Source organism: Pongo abelii, chromosome 17 (genome assembly GCF_028885655.2).
Source record: "Pongo abelii isolate AG06213 chromosome 17, NHGRI_mPonAbe1-v2.0_pri, whole genome shotgun sequence".
NCBI lineage: Eukaryota > Metazoa > Chordata > Mammalia > Primates > Hominidae > Pongo > Pongo abelii.
This window is the reverse complement of record NC_072002.2, coordinates 18,268,173-18,285,400: the sequence shown is the minus strand read 5'-3', so window position 1 is coordinate 18,285,400 and position 17,228 is coordinate 18,268,173.

The following is a 17,228-nucleotide window of genomic DNA, read 5'->3' as shown; positions in this document are numbered from 1 at the left end:
AAGAGGAACGTTCAAGTCTGTGAGTTGAATGCACTCATCACACAGAAGTTTCTGAGAATGCTTCTGTCTAGTTTTTATGTGAAGATATTTCCTTTTCCAGCATAGGCCTCAAAACGCTCCAAATATCCTCTTGCAGATTCTACAAAAAGAGTGTTTCAAAACTGTTCTATCAAAAGGAAGGTTCAACTCTGTGAGTTGAATGAATGCATCGTGAAGAACTTTCTGAGAATGCTTCTCTGTAGTTTTTAGGTGAAGATATTCCAAAACCCAGCACAGGCCTCGAAGTGCTCCAAATAACCACTTGCAGATTTTACCAAAAGAGTGTATCAAAACTGCTCTTTCTATAGGTAAGTTCAAGTCTGTGAGTTGAATGCACTCAACACAAAGAAGTTTCTGAGAATGCTTCTGTTGAGTTTTTATGTGAAGATATTTCCTTTTCCAGCATAGGCCTCAAACGGCTCCAAATATCCACTTTCAGATTCTACAAAAAGAGTGTTTCCAAACTTCTCTATCAATTGGTAGGTTCAACTCTGTGAGTTGAATGAACTCATCACAAAGAAGTTTCTGAGAATCCTTCTCTCTAGCTTTTATGTGAAGATATTTCCTTTTCCAACATAGGCCTCAAGGTGCTCCGAATAAACACCTGCAGATTCTACAAACTTAATGTTTCAAAACTGTTCTATCAAAAGGAACGTTGAAGTCTGTGAGTTGAATGCACTCATCACAAAGAAGTTTCTCAGAATGCTTCCGTCTAGTTTTTAGGTGAAGAGATTTCATTTCCCAGCATAGGCCTCAAAGCGCTCCAAATATCCACTTGCAGATTCTATAAGAAGAGTGTTTCCAAACTGCTCTTTCAAAAGGAAGCTTCAAGTCTGTGAGTTGAATGCACTCATCACAAAGAAGTTTCTGAGAATGCTTCCGTCTAGTTTCTATATGAAGATATTTCCTTTTCCAACATAGGCCCCAAAGTGCTCCAAATAAACCCTTGCAGATTCTACAAAAGGAGTGTTTCAAAACTGCTCTTTCTATAGGTAAGTTCAAGTCTGTGAGTTGAATGCACTCAACACAAAGAAGTTTCTGAGAATGCTTCTGTTCAGTTTTTATGTGAAGATATTTCCTTTTCCAGCATAGGCCTCAAACGGCTCCAAATATCCACTTGCAGATTCTACAAAAAGAGTGTTTCCAAACTTCTCTATCAATTGGTAGGTTCAACTCTGTGAGTTGAATGAACTCATCACAAAGAAGTTTCTGAGAATCCTTCTCTCTAGTTTTTATGTGAAGATATTTCCTTTTCCAACATAGGCCTCAAAGCGCTCCAAATAAACACATGCAGATTCTACAAACGGAGTGTTTCAAAACTGTTCTATCAAAGGGAACGTTCAAGTCTGTGAGTTGAATGTACTCATCACACAGATGTTTCTCAGAATGCTTCTGTCTAGTTTTTAGGTGAAGAGATTTCATTTCCCATCATAGGCCTCAAAGCGCTCCAAATATCCACTTGCAGAATCTACGAAAAGAGTGTTTCAAAGCTGCTCTTTCAAAAGCAAGGTTCAAGTCTGTGTGTTGAATGCACTCATCCGAAAGAAGTTTCTGAGAATGCTTCTGTCTAGTTCTTACGTGAAGATATTTCCTTTTCCAGCTTAGGCCTCAAAGCGCTCCAAATAAACACTTGCAAATTCTACAAAAGGAGTGTTTCAAAAGAGTTCTATCAAACGGAACGTTCAAGTCTGTGAGTTGAATGCACTTATCATACCGAAGTTTCCTGGAATGCTTCTGTCTAGTTTTTATGTGAAGACATTTCCTTTTCCAGCATAGGCCTCAAAGCACTCCAAATATCCACTTGCAGATTCTACAAAAAGAGTGTTTCAAAACTGCTCTATCAAAAGCAAGCTTCAACACTGTGAGTAGAATGCACTCATCACAAAGAAGTTTCTGAGAATGCTTCTGTCTAGTTTTTATGTGAAGAGATTTCCTTTTCCAACATAGGCCTCAAAGCGCTCCAAATAAACACTTGCAGATTCTACAAAAGGAGTGTTTCGAAACTGCTCTTTCAAGAGGAACGTTCAAGTCTGTGAGTTGAATGCACTCATCACACAGAAGTTTCTGAGAATGCTTCTGTCTAGTTTTTATGTGAAGATATTTCCTTTTCCAGCATAGGCCTCAAAACGCTCCAAATGTCCTCTTGCAGATTCTACAAAAAGAGTGTTTCAAAACTGTTCTATCAAAAGGAAGGTTCAACTCTGTGAGTTGAATGAATGCATCGTGAAGAACTTTCTGAGAATGCTTCTCTGTAGTTTTTAGGTGAAGATATTCCAAAACCCAGCACAGGCCTCGAAGTGCTCCAAATAACCACTTGCAGATTTTACCAAAAGAGTGTTTCAAAACTGCTCTTTCTATAGGTAAGTTCAAGTCTGTGAGTTGAATGCACTCAACACAAAGAAGTTTCTGAGAATGCTTCTGTTGAGTTTTTATGTGAAGATATTTCCTTTTCCAGCATAGGCCTCAAACGGCTCCAAATATCCACTTGCAGATTCTACAAAAAGAGTGTTTCCAAACTTCTCTATCAATTGGTAGGTTCAACTCTGTGAGTTGAATGAACTCATCACAAAGAAGTTTCTGAGAATCCTTCTCTCTAGCTTTTATGTGAAGATATTTCCTTTTCCAACATAGGCCTCAAGGTGTTCCGAATAAACACTTGCAGATTCTACAAACTTAATGTTTCAAAACTGTTCTATCAAAAGGAACGTTGAAGTCTGTGAGTTGAATGCACTCATCACAAAGAAGTTTCTCAGAATGCTTCCGTCTAGTTTTTAGGTGAAGAGATTTCATTTCCCAGCATAGGCCTCAAAGCGCTCCAAATATCCACTTGCAGATTCTATAAGAAGAGTGTTTCCAAACTGCTCTTTCAAAAGGAAGCTTCAAGTCTGTGAGTTGAATGCACTCATCACAAAGAAGTTTCTTAGAATGCTTCCGTCTAGTTTCTATATGAAGATATTTCCTTTTCCAACATAGGCCCCAAAGTGCTCCAAATAAACCCTTGCAGATTCTACAAAAGGAGTGTTTCAAAACCGCTCTTTCTTTAGGTAAGTTCAAGTCTGTGAGTTGAATGCACTCAACACAAAGAAGTTTCTGAGAATGCTTCTGTTCAGTTTTTATGTGAAGATATCTCCTTTTCCAGTATAGGCCTCAAACGGCTCCAAATATCCACTTGCAGATTCTACAAAAAGAGTGTTTCCAAACTTCTCTATCAATTGGTAGGTTCAACTCTGTGAGTTGAATGAACTCATCACAAAGAAGTTTCTGAGAATCCTTCTCTCTAGTTTTTATGTGAAGATATTTCCTTTTCCAACATAGGCCTCAAAGCGCTCCAAATAAACACATGCAGATTCTACAAACGGAGTGTTTCAAAACTGTTCTATCAAAGGGAATGTTCAAGTCTGTGAGTTGAATGTACTCATCACACAGATGTTTCTCAGAATGCTTCTGTCTAGTTTTTAGGTGAAGAGATTTCATTTCCCAGCATAGGCCTCAAAGCGCTCCAAATATCCACTTGCAGAATCTACGAAAAGAGTGTTTCAAAGCTGCTCTTTCAAAAGAAAGGTTCAAGTCTGTGTGTTGAATGCACTCATCTGAAAGAAGTTTCTGAGAATGCTTCTGTCTAGTTCTTACGTGAAGATATTTCCCTTTCCAGCTTAGGCCTCAAAGCGCTCCAAATAAACACTTGCAAATTCTACAAAAGGAGTGTTTCAAAAGAGTTCTATCAAACGGAACGTTCAAGTCTGTGAGTTGAATGCACTTATCATACCGAAGTTTCCTGGAATGCTTCTGTCTAGTTTTTATGTGAAGACATTTCCTTTTCCAGCATAGGCCTCAAAGCACTCCAAATATCCACTTGCAGATTCTACAAAAAGAGTGTTTCAAAACTGCTCTATCAAAAGCAAGCTTCAACACTGTGAGTAGAATGCACTCATCACAAAGAAGTTTCTGAGAATGCTTCTGTCTAGTTTTTATGTGAAGAGATTTCCTTTTCCAACATAGGCCTCAAAGCGCTCCAAATAAACACTTGCAGATTCTACAAAAGGAGTGTTTCGAAACTGCTCTTTCAAGAGGAACGTTCAAGTCTGTGAGTTGAATGCACTCATCACACAGAAGTTTCTGAGAATGCTTCTGTCTAGTTTTTATGTGAAGATATTTCCTTTTCCAGCATAGGCCTCAAAACGCTCCAAATATCCTCTTGCAGATTCTACAAAAAGAGTGTTTCAAAACTGTTCTATCAAAAGGAAGGTTCAACTCTGTGAGTTGAATGAATGCATCGTGAAGAACTTTCTGAGAATGCTTCTCTGTAGTTTTTAGGTGAAGATATTCCAAAACCCAGCACAGGCCTCGAAGTGCTCCAAATAACCACTTGCAGATTTTACCAAAAGAGTGTTTCAAAACTGCTCTTTCTATAGGTAAGTTCAAGTCTGTGAGTTGAATGCACTCAACACAAAGAAGTTTCTGAGAATGCTTCTGTTCAGTTTTTATGTGAAGATATTTCCTTTTCCAGCATAGGCCTCAAACGGCTCCAAATATCCACTTGCAGATTCTACAAAAAGAGTGTTTCCAAACTTCTCTATCAATTGGTAGGTTCAACTCTGTGAGTTGAATGAACTCATCACAAAGAAGTTTCTGAGAATCCTTCTCTCTAGCTTTTATGTGAAGATATTTCCTTTTCCAACATAGGCCTCAAGGTGTTCCGAATAAACACTTGCAGATTCTACAAACTTAATGTTTCAAAACTGTTCTATCAAAAGGAACGTTGAAGTCTGTGAGTTGAATGCACTCATCACAAAGAAGTTTCTCAGAATGCTTCCGTCTAGTTTTTAGGTGAAGAGATTTCATTTCCCAGCATAGGCCTCAAAGCGCTCCAAATATCCACTTGCAGATTCTATAAGAAGAGTGTTTCCAAACTGCTCTTTCAAAAGGAAGCTTCAAGTCTGTGAGTTGAATGCACTCATCACAAAGAAGTTTCTGAGAATGCTTCCGTCTAGTTTCTATATGAAGATATTTCCTTTTCCAACATAGGCCCCAAAGTGCTAAAAATAAACCCTTGCAGATTCTACAAAAGGAGTGTTTCAAAACTGCTCTTTCTATAGGTAAGTTCAAGTCTGTGAGTTGAATGCACTCAACACAAAGAAGTTTCTGAGAATGCTTCTGTTCAGTTTTTATGTGAAGATATTTCCTTTTCCAGCATAGGCCTCAAACGGCTCCAAATATCCACTTGCAGATTCTACAAAAAGAGTGTTTCCAAACTTCTCTATCAATTGGTAGGTTCAACTCTGTGAGTTGAATGAACTCATCACAAAGAAGTTTCTGAGAATCCTTCTCTCTAGTTTTTATGTGAAGATATTTCCTTTTCCAACATAGGCCTCAAAGCGCTCCAAATAAACACATGCAGATTCTACAAACGGAGTGTTTCAAAACTGTTCTATCAAAGGGAACGTTCAAGTCTGTGACTTGAATGTACTCATCACACAGATGTTTCTCAGAATGCTTCTGTCTAGTTTTTAGGTGAAGAGATTTCATTTCCCAGCATAGGCCTCAAAGCGCTCCAAATATCCACTTGCAGAATCTACGAAAAGAGTGTTTCAAAGCTGCTCTTTCAAAAGCAAGGTTCAAGTCTGTGTGTTGAATGCACTCATCCGAAAGAAGTTTCTGAGAATGCTTCTGTCTAGTTCTTACGTGAAGATATTTCCTTTTCCAGCTTAGGCCTCAAAGCGCTCCAAATAAACACTTGCAAATTCTACAAAAGGAGTGTTTCAAAAGAGTTCTATCAAACGGAACGTTCAAGTCTGTGAGTTGAATGCACTTATCATACCGAAGTTTCCTGGAATGCTTCTGTCTAGTTTTTATGTGAAGACATTTCCTTTTCCAGCATAGGCCTCAAAGCACTCCAAATATCCACTTGCAGATTCTACAAAAAGAGTGTTTCAAAACTGCTCTATCAAAAGCAAGCTTCAACACTGTGAGTAGAATGCACTCATCACAAAGAAGTTTCTGAGAATGCTTCTGTCTAGTTTTTATGTGAAGAGATTTCCTTTTCCAACATAGGCCTCAAAGCGCTCCAAATAAACACTTGCAGATTCTACAAAAGGAGTGTTTCGAAACTGCTCTTTCAAGAGGAACGTTCAAGTCTGTGAGTTGAATGCACTCATCACACAGAAGTTTCTGAGAATGCTTCTGTCTAGTTTTTATGTGAAGATATTTCCTTTTCCAGCATAGGCCTCAAAACGCTCCAAATATCCTCTTGCAGATTCTACAAAAAGAGTGTTTCAAAACTGTTCTATCAAAAGGAAGGTTCAACTCTGTGAGTTGAATGAATGCATCGTGAAGAACTTTCTGAGAATGCTTCTCTGTAGTTTTTAGGTGAAGATATTCCAAAACCCAGCACAGGCCTCGAAGTGCTCCAAATAACCACTTGCAGATTTTACCAAAAGAGTGTTTCAAAACTGCTCTTTCTATAGGTAAGTTCAAGTCTGTGAGTTGAATGCACTCAACACAAAGAAGTTTCTGAGAATGCTTCTGTTGAGTTTTTATGTGAAGATATTTCCTTTTCCAGCATAGGCCTCAAACGGCTCCAAATATCCACTTGCAGATTCTACAAAAAGAGTGTTTCCAAACTTCTCTATCAATTGGTAGGTTCAACTCTGTGAGTTGAATGAACTCATCACAAAGAAGTTTCTGAGAATCCTTCTCTCTAGTTTTTATGTGAAGATATTTCCTTTTCCAACATAGGCCTCAAGGTGCTCCGAATAAACACCTGCAGATTCTACAAACTTAATGTTTCAAAACTGTTCTATCAAAAGGAACGTTGAAGTCTGTGAGTTGAATGCACTCATCACAAAGAAGTTTCTCAGAATGCTTCCGTCTAGTTTTTAGGTGAAGAGATTTCATTTCCCAGCATAGGCCTCAAAGCGCTCCAAATATCCACTTGCAGATTCTATAAGAAGAGTGTTTCCAAACTGCTCTTTCAAAAGGAAGCTTGAAGTCTGTGAGTTGAATGCACTCATCACAAAGAAGTTTCTGAGAATGCTTCCGTCTAGTTTCTATATGAAGATATTTCCTTTTCCAACATAGGCCCCAAAGTGCTCCAAATAAACCCTTGCAGATTCTACAAAAGGAGTGTTTCAAAACTGCTCTTTCTATAGGTAAGTTCAAGTCTGTGAGTTGAATGCACTCAACACAAAGAAGTTTCTGAGAATGCTTCTGTTCAGTTTTTATGTGAAGATATTTCCTTTTCCAGCATAGGCCTCAAACGGCTCCAAATATCCACTTGCAGATTCTACAAAAAGAGTGTTTCCAAACTTCTCTATCAATTGGTAGGTTCAACTCTGTGAGTTGAATGAACTCATCACAAAGAAGTTTCTGAGAATCCTTCTCTCTAGTTTTTATGTGAAGATATTTCCTTTTCCAACATAGGCCTCAAAGCGCTCCAAATAAACACATGCAGATTCTACAAACGGAGTGTTTCAAAACTGTTCTATCAAAGGGAACGTTCAAGTCTGTGAGTTGAATGTACTCATCACACAGATGTTTCTCAGAATGCTTCTGTCTAGTTTTTAGGTGAAGAGATTTCATTCCCAGCATAGGCCTCAAAGCGCTCCAAATATCCACTTGCAGAATCTACGAAAAGAGTGTTTCAAAGCTGCTCTTTCAAAAGCAAGGTTCAAGTCTGTGTGTTGAATGCACTCATCTGAAAGAAGTTTCTGAGAATGCTTCTGTCTAGTTCTTACGTGAAGATATTTCCTTTTCCAGCTTAGGCCTCAAAGCGCTCCAAATAAACACTTGCAAATTCTACAAAAGGAGTGTTTCAAAAGAGTTCTATCAAAAGGAACGTTCAAGTCTGTGAGCTGAATGCACTTATCATACCGAGAAGTTTCCTGGAATGCTTCTGTCTAGTTTTTATGTGAAGACATTTCCTTTTCCAGCATAGGCCTCAAAGCACTCCAAATATCCACTTGCAGATTCTACAAAAAGAGTGTTTCAAAACTGCTCTATCAAAAGCAAGCTTCAACACTGTGAGTAGAATGCACTCATCACAAAGAAGTTTCTGAGAATGCTTCTGTCTAGTTTTTATGTGAAGAGATTTCCTTTTCCAACATAGGCCTCAAAGCGCTCCAAATAAACACTTGCAGATTCTACAAAAGGAGTGTTTCGAAACTGCTCTTTCAAGAGGAACGTTCAAGTCTGTGAGTTGAATGCACTCATCACACAGAAGTTTCTGAGAATGCTTCTGTCTAGTTTTTATGTGAAGATATTTCCTTTTCCAGCATAGGCCTCAAAACGCTCCAAATATCCTCTTGCAGATTCTACAAAAAGAGTGTTTCAAAACTGTTCTATCAAAAGGAAGGTTCAACTCTGTGAGTTGAATGAATGCATCGTGAAGAACTTTCTGAGAATGCTTCTCTGTAGTTTTTAGGTGAAGATATTCCAAAACCCAGCACAGGCCTCGAAGTGCTCCAAATAACCACTTGCAGATTTTACCAAAAGAGTGTTTCAAAACTGCTCTTTCTATAGGTAAGTTCAAGTCTGTGAGATGAATGCACTCAACACAAAGAAGTTTCTGAGAATGCTTCTGTTCAGTTTTTATGTGAAGATATTTCCTTTTCCAGCATAGGCCTCAAACGGCTCCAAATATCCACTTGCAGATTCTACAAAAAGAGTGTTTCCAAACTTCTCTATCAATTGGTAGGTTCAACTCTGTGAGTTGAATGAACTCATCACAAAGAAGTTTCTGAGAATCCTTCTCTCTAGCTTTTATGTGAAGATATTTCCTTTTCCAACATAGGTCTCAAGGTGTTCCGAATAAACACTTGCAGATTCTACAAACTTAATGTTTCAAAACTGTTCTATCAAAAGGAACGCTGAAGTCTGTGAGTTGAATGCACTCATCACAAAGAAGTTTCTCAGAATGCTTCCGTCTAGTTTTTAGGTGAAGAGATTTCATTTCCCAGCATAGGCCTCAAAGCGCTCCAAATATCCACTTGCAGATTCTATAAGAAGAGTGTTTCCAAACTGCTCTTTCAAAAGGAAGCTTCAAGTCTGTGAGTTGAATGCACTCATCACAAAGAAGTTTCTGAGAATGCTTCCGTCTAGTTTCTATATGAAGATATTTCCTTTTCCAACATAGGCCCCAAAGTGCTAAAAATAAACCCTTGCAGATTCTACAAAAGGAGTGTTTCAAAACTGCTCTTTCTATAGGTAAGTTCAAGTCTGTGAGTTGAATGCACTCAACACAAAGAAGTTTCTGAGAATATTTCTGTTCAGTTTTTATGTGAAGATATTTCCTTTTCCAGCATAGGCCTCAAACGGCTCCAAATATCCACTTGCAGATTCTACAAAAAGAGTGTTTCCAAACTTCTCTATCAATTGGTAGGTTCAACTCTGTGAGTTGAATGAACTCATCACAAAGAAGTTTCTGAGAATCCTTCTCTCTAGTTTTTATGTGAAGATATTTCCTTTTCCAACATAGGCCTCAAAGCGCTCCAAATAAACACATGCAGATTCTACAAACGGAGTGTTTCAAAACTGTTCTATCAAAGGGAACGTTCAAGTCTGTGACTTGAATGTACTCATCACACAGATGTTTCTCAGAATGCTTCTGTCTAGTTTTTAGGTGAAGAGATTTCATTTCCCAGCATAGGCCTCAAAGCGCTCCAAATATCCACTTGCAGAATCTACGAAAAGAGTGTTTCAAAGCTGCTCTTTCAAAAGCAAGGTTCAAGTCTGTGTGTTGAATGCACTCATCCGAAAGAAGTTTCTGAGAATGCTTCTGTCTAGTTCTTACGTGAAGATATTTCCTTTTCCAGCTTAGGCCTCAAAGCGCTCCAAATAAACACTTGCAAATTCTACAAAAGGAGTGTTTCAAAAGAGTTCTATCAAACGGAACGTTCAAGTCTGTGAGTTGAATGCACTTATCATACCGAAGTTTCCTGGAATGCTTCTGTCTAGTTTTTATGTGAAGACATTTCCTTTTCCAGCATAGGCCTCAAAGCACTCCAAATATCCACTTGCAGATTCTACAAAAAGAGTGTTTCAAAACTGCTCTATCAAAAGCAAGCTTCAACACTGTGAGTAGAATGCACTCATCACAAAGAAGTTTCTGAGAATGCTTCTGTCTAGTTTTTATGTGAAGAGATTTCCTTTTCCAACATAGGCCTCAAAGCGCTCCAAATAAACACTTGCAGATTCTACAAAAGGAGTGTTTCGAAACTGCTCTTTCAAGAGGAACGTTCAAGTCTGTGAGTTGAATGCACTCATCACACAGAAGTTTCTGAGAATGCTTCTGTCTAGTTTTTATGTGAAGATATTTCCTTTTCCAGCATAGGCCTCAAAACGCTCCAAATATCCTCTTGCAGATTCTACAAAAAGAGTGTTTCAAAACTGTTCTATCAAAAGGAAGGTTCAACTCTGTGAGTTGAATGAATGCATCGTGAAGAACTTTCTGAGAATGCTTCTCTGTAGTTTTTAGGTGAAGATATTCCAAAACCCAGCACAGGCCTCGAAGTGCTCCAAATAACCACTTGCAGATTTTACCAAAAGAGTGTTTCAAAACTGCTCTTTCTATAGGTAAGTTCAAGTCCGTGAGTTGAATGCACTCAACACAAAGAAGTTTCTGAGAATGCTTCTGTTCAGTTTTTATGTGAAGATATTTCCTTTTCCAGCATAGGCCTCAAACGGCTCCAAATATCCACTTGCAGATTCTACAAAAAGAGTGTTTCCAAACTTCTCTATCAATTGGTAGGTTCAACTCTGTGAGTTGAATGAACTCATCACAAAGAAGTTTCTGAGAATCCTTCTCTCTAGCTTTTATGTGAAGATATTTCCTTTTCCAACATAGGCCTCAAGGTGCTCCGAAGAAACACTTGCAGATTCTACAAACTTAATGTTTCAAAACTGTTCTATCAAAAGGAACGTTGAAGTCTGTGAGTTGAATGCACTCATCACAAAGAAGTTTCTCAGAATGCTTCCGTCTAGTTTTTAGGTGAAGAGATTTCATTTCCCAGCATAGGCCTCAAAGCGCTCCAAATATCCACTTGCAGATTCTATAAGAAGAGTGTTTCCAAACTGCTCTTTCAAAAGGAAGCTTCAAGTCTGTGAGTTGAATGCACTCATCCAAAGAAGTTTCTGAGAATGCTTCCGTCTAGTTTCTATATGAAGATATTTCCTTTTCCAACATAGGCCCCAAAGTGCTCCAAATAAACCCTTGCAGATTCTACAAAAGGAGTGTTTCAAAACTGCTCTTTCTATAGGTAAGTTCAAGTCTGTGAGTTGAATGCACTCAACACAAAGAAGTTTCTGAGAATGCTTCTGTTCAGTTTTTATGTGAAGATATTTCCTTTTCCAGCATAGGCCTCAAACGGCTCCAAATATCCACTTTCAGATTCTACAAAAACAGTGTTTCCAAACTTCTCTATCAATTGGTAGGTTCAACTCTGTGAGTTGAATGAACTCATCACAAAGAAGTTTCTGAGAATCCTTCTCTCTAGTTTTTATGTGAAGATATTTCCTTTTCCAACATAGGCCTCAAAGCGCTCCAAATAAACACATGCAGATTATACAAACGGAGTGTTTCAAAACTGTTCTATCAAAGGGAACGTTCAAGTCTGTGAGTTGAATGTACTCATCACACAGATGTTTCTCAGAATGCTTCTGTCTAGTTTTTAGGTGAAGAGATTTCATTCCCAGCATAGGCCTCAAAGCGCTCCAAATATCCACTTGCAGAATCTACGAAAAGAGTGTTTCAAAGCTGCTCTTTCAAAAGCAAGGTTCAAGTCTGTGTGTTGAATGCACTCATCCGAAAGAAGTTTCTGAGAATGCTTCTGTCTAGTTCTTACGTGAAGATATTTCCTTTTCCAGCTTAGGCCTCAAAGCGCTCCAAATAAACACTTGCAAATTCTACAAAAGGAGTGTTTCAAAAGAGTTCTATCAAAAGGAAAGTTCAAGTCTGTGAGTTGAATGCACTTATCATACCGAAGTTTCCTGGAATGCTTCTGTCTAGTTTTTATGTGAAGACATTTCCTTTTCCAGCATAGGCCTCAAAGCACTCCAAATATCCACTTGCAGATTCTACAAAAAGAGTGTTTCAAAACTGCTCTATCAAAAGCAAGCTTCAACACTGTGAGTAGAATGCACTCATCACAAAGAAGTTTCTGAGAATGCTTCTGTCTAGTTTTTATGTGAAGATATTTCCTTTTCCAACACAGGCCTCAAAGCGCTCCATATAAACACTTGCAGATTCTACAAAAGGAGTGTTTCGAAACTGCTCTTTCAAGAGGAACGTTCAAGTCTGTGTGTTGAGTGCCCTCATAACACAGAAGTTTCTGAGAATGCTTCTGTCTAGTTTTTATGTGAAGATATTTCCTTTTCCAGCATAGGCCTCAAAACGCTCCAAATACCCTCTTGCAGATAATACAAAAAGAGTGTTTCAAAACTGTTCTATCAAAAGGAAGGTTCAACTCTGTGAGTTGAATGAATGCATCGTGAAGAACTTTCTGAGAATGCTTCTCTGTAGTTTTTAGGTGAAGATATTCCAAAACCCAGCACAGGCCTCGAAGTGCTCCAAATAACCACTTGCAGATTTTACCAAAAGAGTGTTTCAAAACTGCTCTTTCTATAGGTAAGTTCAAGTCTGTGAGTTGAATGCACTCAACACAAAGAAGTTTCTGAGAATGCTTCTGTTCAGTTTTTATGTGAAGATATTTCCTTTTCCAGCATAGGCCTCAAACGGCTCCAAATATCCACTTGCAGATTCTACAAAAAGAGTGTTTCCAAACTTCTCTATCAATTGGTAGGTTCAACTCTGTGAGTTGAATGAACTCATCACAAAGAAGTTTCTGAGAATCCTTCTCTCTAGCTTTTATGTGAAGATATTTCCTTTTCCAACATAGGCCTCAAGGTGCTCCGAAGAAACACTTGCAGATTCTACAAACTTAATGTTTCAAAACTGTTCGATCAAAAGGAACGTTGAAGTCTGTGAGTTGAATGCACTCATCACAAAGAAGTTTCTCAGAATGCTTCCGTCTAGTTTTTAGGTGAAGAGATTTCATTTCCCAGCATAGGCCTCAAAGCGCTCCAAATATCCACTTGCAGATTCTATAAGAAGAGTGTTTCCAAACTGCTCTTTCAAAAGGAAGCTTCAAGTCTGTGAGTTGAATGCACTCATCACAAAGAAGTTTCTGAGAATGCTTCCGTCTAGTTTCTATATGAAGATATTTCCTTTTCCAACATAGGCCCCAAAGTGCTCCAAATAAACCCTTGCAGATTCTACAAAAGGAGTGTTTCAAAACTGCGCTTTCTATAGGTAAGTTCAAGTCTGTGAGTTGAATGCACTCAACACAAAGAAGTTTCTGAGAATGCTTCTGTTCAGTTTTTATGTGAAGATATTTCCTTTTCCAGCATAGGCCTCAAACGGCTCCAAATATCCACTTGCAGATTCTACAAAAAGAGTGTTTCCAAACTTCTCTATCAATTGGTAGGTTCAACTCTGTGAGTTGAATGAACTCATCACAAAGAAGTTTCTGAGAATCCTTCTCTCTAGTTTTTATGTGAAGATATTTCCTTTTCCAGCATAGGCCTCAAAGCGCTCCAAATAAACACATGCAGATTCTACAAACGGAGTGTTTCAAAACTGTTCTATCAAAGGGAACGTTCAAGTGTGTGAGTTGAATGTACTCATCACACAGATGTTTCTCAGAATGCTTCTGCCTCGTTTTTAGGTGAAGAGATTTCATTTCCCAGCATAGGCCTCAAAGCGCTCCAAATATCCACTTGCAGAATCTACGAAAAGAGTGTTTCAAAGCTGCTCTTTCAAAAGCAAGGATCAAGTCTGTGTGTTGAATGCACTCATCCGAAAGAAGTTTCTGAGAATGCTTCTGTCTAGTTCTTACGTGAAGATATTTCCTTTTCCAGCTTAGGCCTCAAAGCGCTCCAAATAAACACTTGCAAATTCTACAAAAGGAGTGTTTCAAAAGAGTTCTATCAAAAGGAAAGTTCAAGTCTGTGAGTTGAATGCACTTATCATACCGAAGTTTCCTGGAATGCTTCTGTCTAGTTTTTATGTGAAGACATTTCCTTTTCCAACGTAGGCCTCAAAGCACTCCAAATATCCACTTGCAGATTCTACAAAAAGAGTGTTTCAAAACTGCTCTATCAAAAGCAAGCTTCAACACTGTGAGTAGAATGCACTCATCACAAAGAAGTTTCTGAGAATGCTTCTGTCTAGTTTTTATGTGAAGAGATTTCCTTTTCCAACATAGGCCTCAAAGCGCTCCAAATAAACACTTGCAGATTCTACAAAAGGAGTGTTTCGAAACTGCTATTTCAAGACGAACGTTCAAGTCTGTGAGTTGAATGCACTCATCACACAGAAGTTTCTGAGAATGCTTCTGTCTAGTTTTTATTTGAAGATATTTCCTTTTCCAGCATAGGCCTCAAAACGCTCCAAATATCCTCTTGCAGATTCTACAAAAAGAGTGTTTCAAAACTGTTCTATCAAAAGGAAGGTTCAACTCTGTGAGTTGAATGAATGCATCGTGAAGAACTTTCTGAGAATGCTTCTCTGTAGTTTTTAGGTGAAGATATTCCAAAACCCAGCACAGGCCTCGAAGTGCTCCAAATAACCACTTGCAGATTTTACCAAAAGAGTGTTTCAAAACTGCTCTTTCTATAGGTAAGTTCAAGTCTGTGAGTTGAATGCACTCAACACAAAGAAGTTTCTGAGAATGCTTCTGTTCAGTTTTTATGTGAAGATATTTCCTTTTCCAGCATAGGCCTCAAACGGCTCCAAATATCCACTTGCAGATTCTACAAAAAGAGTGTTTCCAAACTTCTCTATCAATTGGTAGGTTCAACTCTGTGAGTTGAATGAACTCATCACAAAGAAGTTTCTGAGAATCCTTCTCTCTAGCTTTTATGTGAAGATATTTCCTTTTCCAACATAGGCCTCAAGGTGCTCCGAATAAACACTTGCAGATTCTACAAACTTAATGTTTCAAAACTGTTCTATCAAAAGGAACGTTGAAGTCTGTGAGTTGAATGCACTCATCACAAAGAAGTTTCTCAGAATGCTTCCGTCTAGTTTTTAGGTGAAGAGATTTCATTTCCCAGCATAGGCCTCAAAGCGCTCCAAATATCCACTTGCAGAATCTACGAAAAGAGTGTTTCAAAGCTGCTCTTTCAAAACCAAGGTTCAAGTCTGTGTGTTGAATGCACTCATCTGAAAGAAGTTTCTGAGAATGCTTCTGTCTAGTTCTTACGTGAAGATATTTCCTTTTCCAGCTTAGGCCTCAAAGCGCTCCAAATAAACACTTGCAAATTCTACAAAAGGAGTGTTTCAAAAGAGTTCTATCAAAAGGAAAGTTCAAGTCTGTGAGTTGAATGCACTTATCATACCGAAGTTTCCTGGAATGCTTCTGTCTAGTTTTTATGTGAAGACATTTCCTTTTCCAGCATAGGCCTCAAAGCACTCCAAATATCCTCTTGCAGATTCTACAAAAAGAGTGTTTCAAAACTGCTCTATCAAAAGCAAGCTTCAACACTGTGAGTAGAATGCACTCATCACAAAGAAGTTTCTGAGAATGCTTCTGTCTAGTTTTTATGTGAAGATATTTCCTTTTCCAACATAGGCCTCAAAACGCTCCAAATAAACACTTGCAGATTCTACAAAAGGAGTGTTTCGAAACTGCTCTTTCAAGAGGAACGTTCAAGTCTGTGAGTTGAATGCACTCATCACACAGAAGTTTCTGAGAATGCTTCTGTCTAGTTTTTATGTGAAGATATTTCCTTTTCCAGCATAGGCCTCAAAACGCTCCAAATATCCTCTTGCAGATTCTACAAAAAGAGTGTTTCAAAACTGTTCTATCAAAAGGAAGGTTCAACTCTGTGAGTTGAATGAATGCATCGTGAAGAACTTTCTGAGAATGCTTCTCTGTAGTTTTTAGGTGAAGATATTCCAAAACCCAGCACAGGCCTCGAAGTGCTCCAAATAACCACTTGCAGATTTTACCAAAAGAGTGTTTCAAAACTGCTCTTTCTATAGGTAAGTTCAAGTCTGTGAGTTGAATGCACTCAACACAAAGAAGTTTCTGAGAATGCTTCTGTTCAGTTTTTATGTGAAGATATTTCCTTTTCCAGCATAGGCCTCAAACGGCTCCAAATATCCACTTGCAGATTCTACAAAAAGAGTGTTTCCAAACTTCTCTATCAATTGGTAGGTTCAACTCTGTGAGTTGAATGAACTCATCACAAAGAAGTTTCTGAGAATCCTTCTCTCTAGCTTTTATGTGAAGATATTTCCTTTTCCAACATAGGCCTCAAGGTGCTCCGAAGAAACACTTGCAGATTCTACAAACTTAATGTTTCAAAACTGTTCTATCAAAAGGAACGTTGAAGTCTGTGAGTTGAATGCACTCATCACAAAGAAGTTTCTCAGAATGCTTCCGTCTAGTTTTTAGGTGAAGAGATTTCATTTCCCAGCATAGGCCTCAAAGCGCTCCAAATATCCACTTGCAGATTCTATAAGAAGAGTGTTCCCAAACTGCTCTTTCAAAAGGAAGCTTCAAGTCTGTGAGTTGAATGCACTCATCACAAAGAAGTTTCTGAGAATGCTTCCGTCTAGTTTCTATATGAAGATATTTCCTTTTCCAACATAGGCCCCAAAGTGCTCCAAATAAACCCTTGCAGATTCTACAAAAGGAGTGTTTCAAAACTGCTCTTTCTATAGGTAAGTTCAACTCTGTGAGTTGAATGCACTCAACACAAAGAAGTTTCTGAGAATGCTTCTGTTCAGTTTTTATGTGAAGATATTTCCTTTTCCAGCATAGGCCTCAAACGGCTCCAAATATCCACTTGCAGATTCTACAAAAAGAGTGTTTCCAAACTTCTCTATCAATTGGTAGGTTCAACTCTGTGAGTTGAATGAACTCATCACAAAGAAGTTTCTGAGAATCCTTCTCTCTAGTTTTTATGTGAAGATATTTCCTTTTCCAACATAGGCCTCAAAGCGCTCCAAATACACACATGCAGATTCTACAAAAGGAGTGTTTCAAAACTGTTCTATCAAAGGGAACGTTCAAGTCTGTGAGTTGAATGTACTCATCACACAGATGATTCTCAGAATGCTTCTGTCTAGTTTTTAGGTGAAGAGATTTCATTTCCCAGCATAGGCCTCAAAACGCTCCAAATATCCT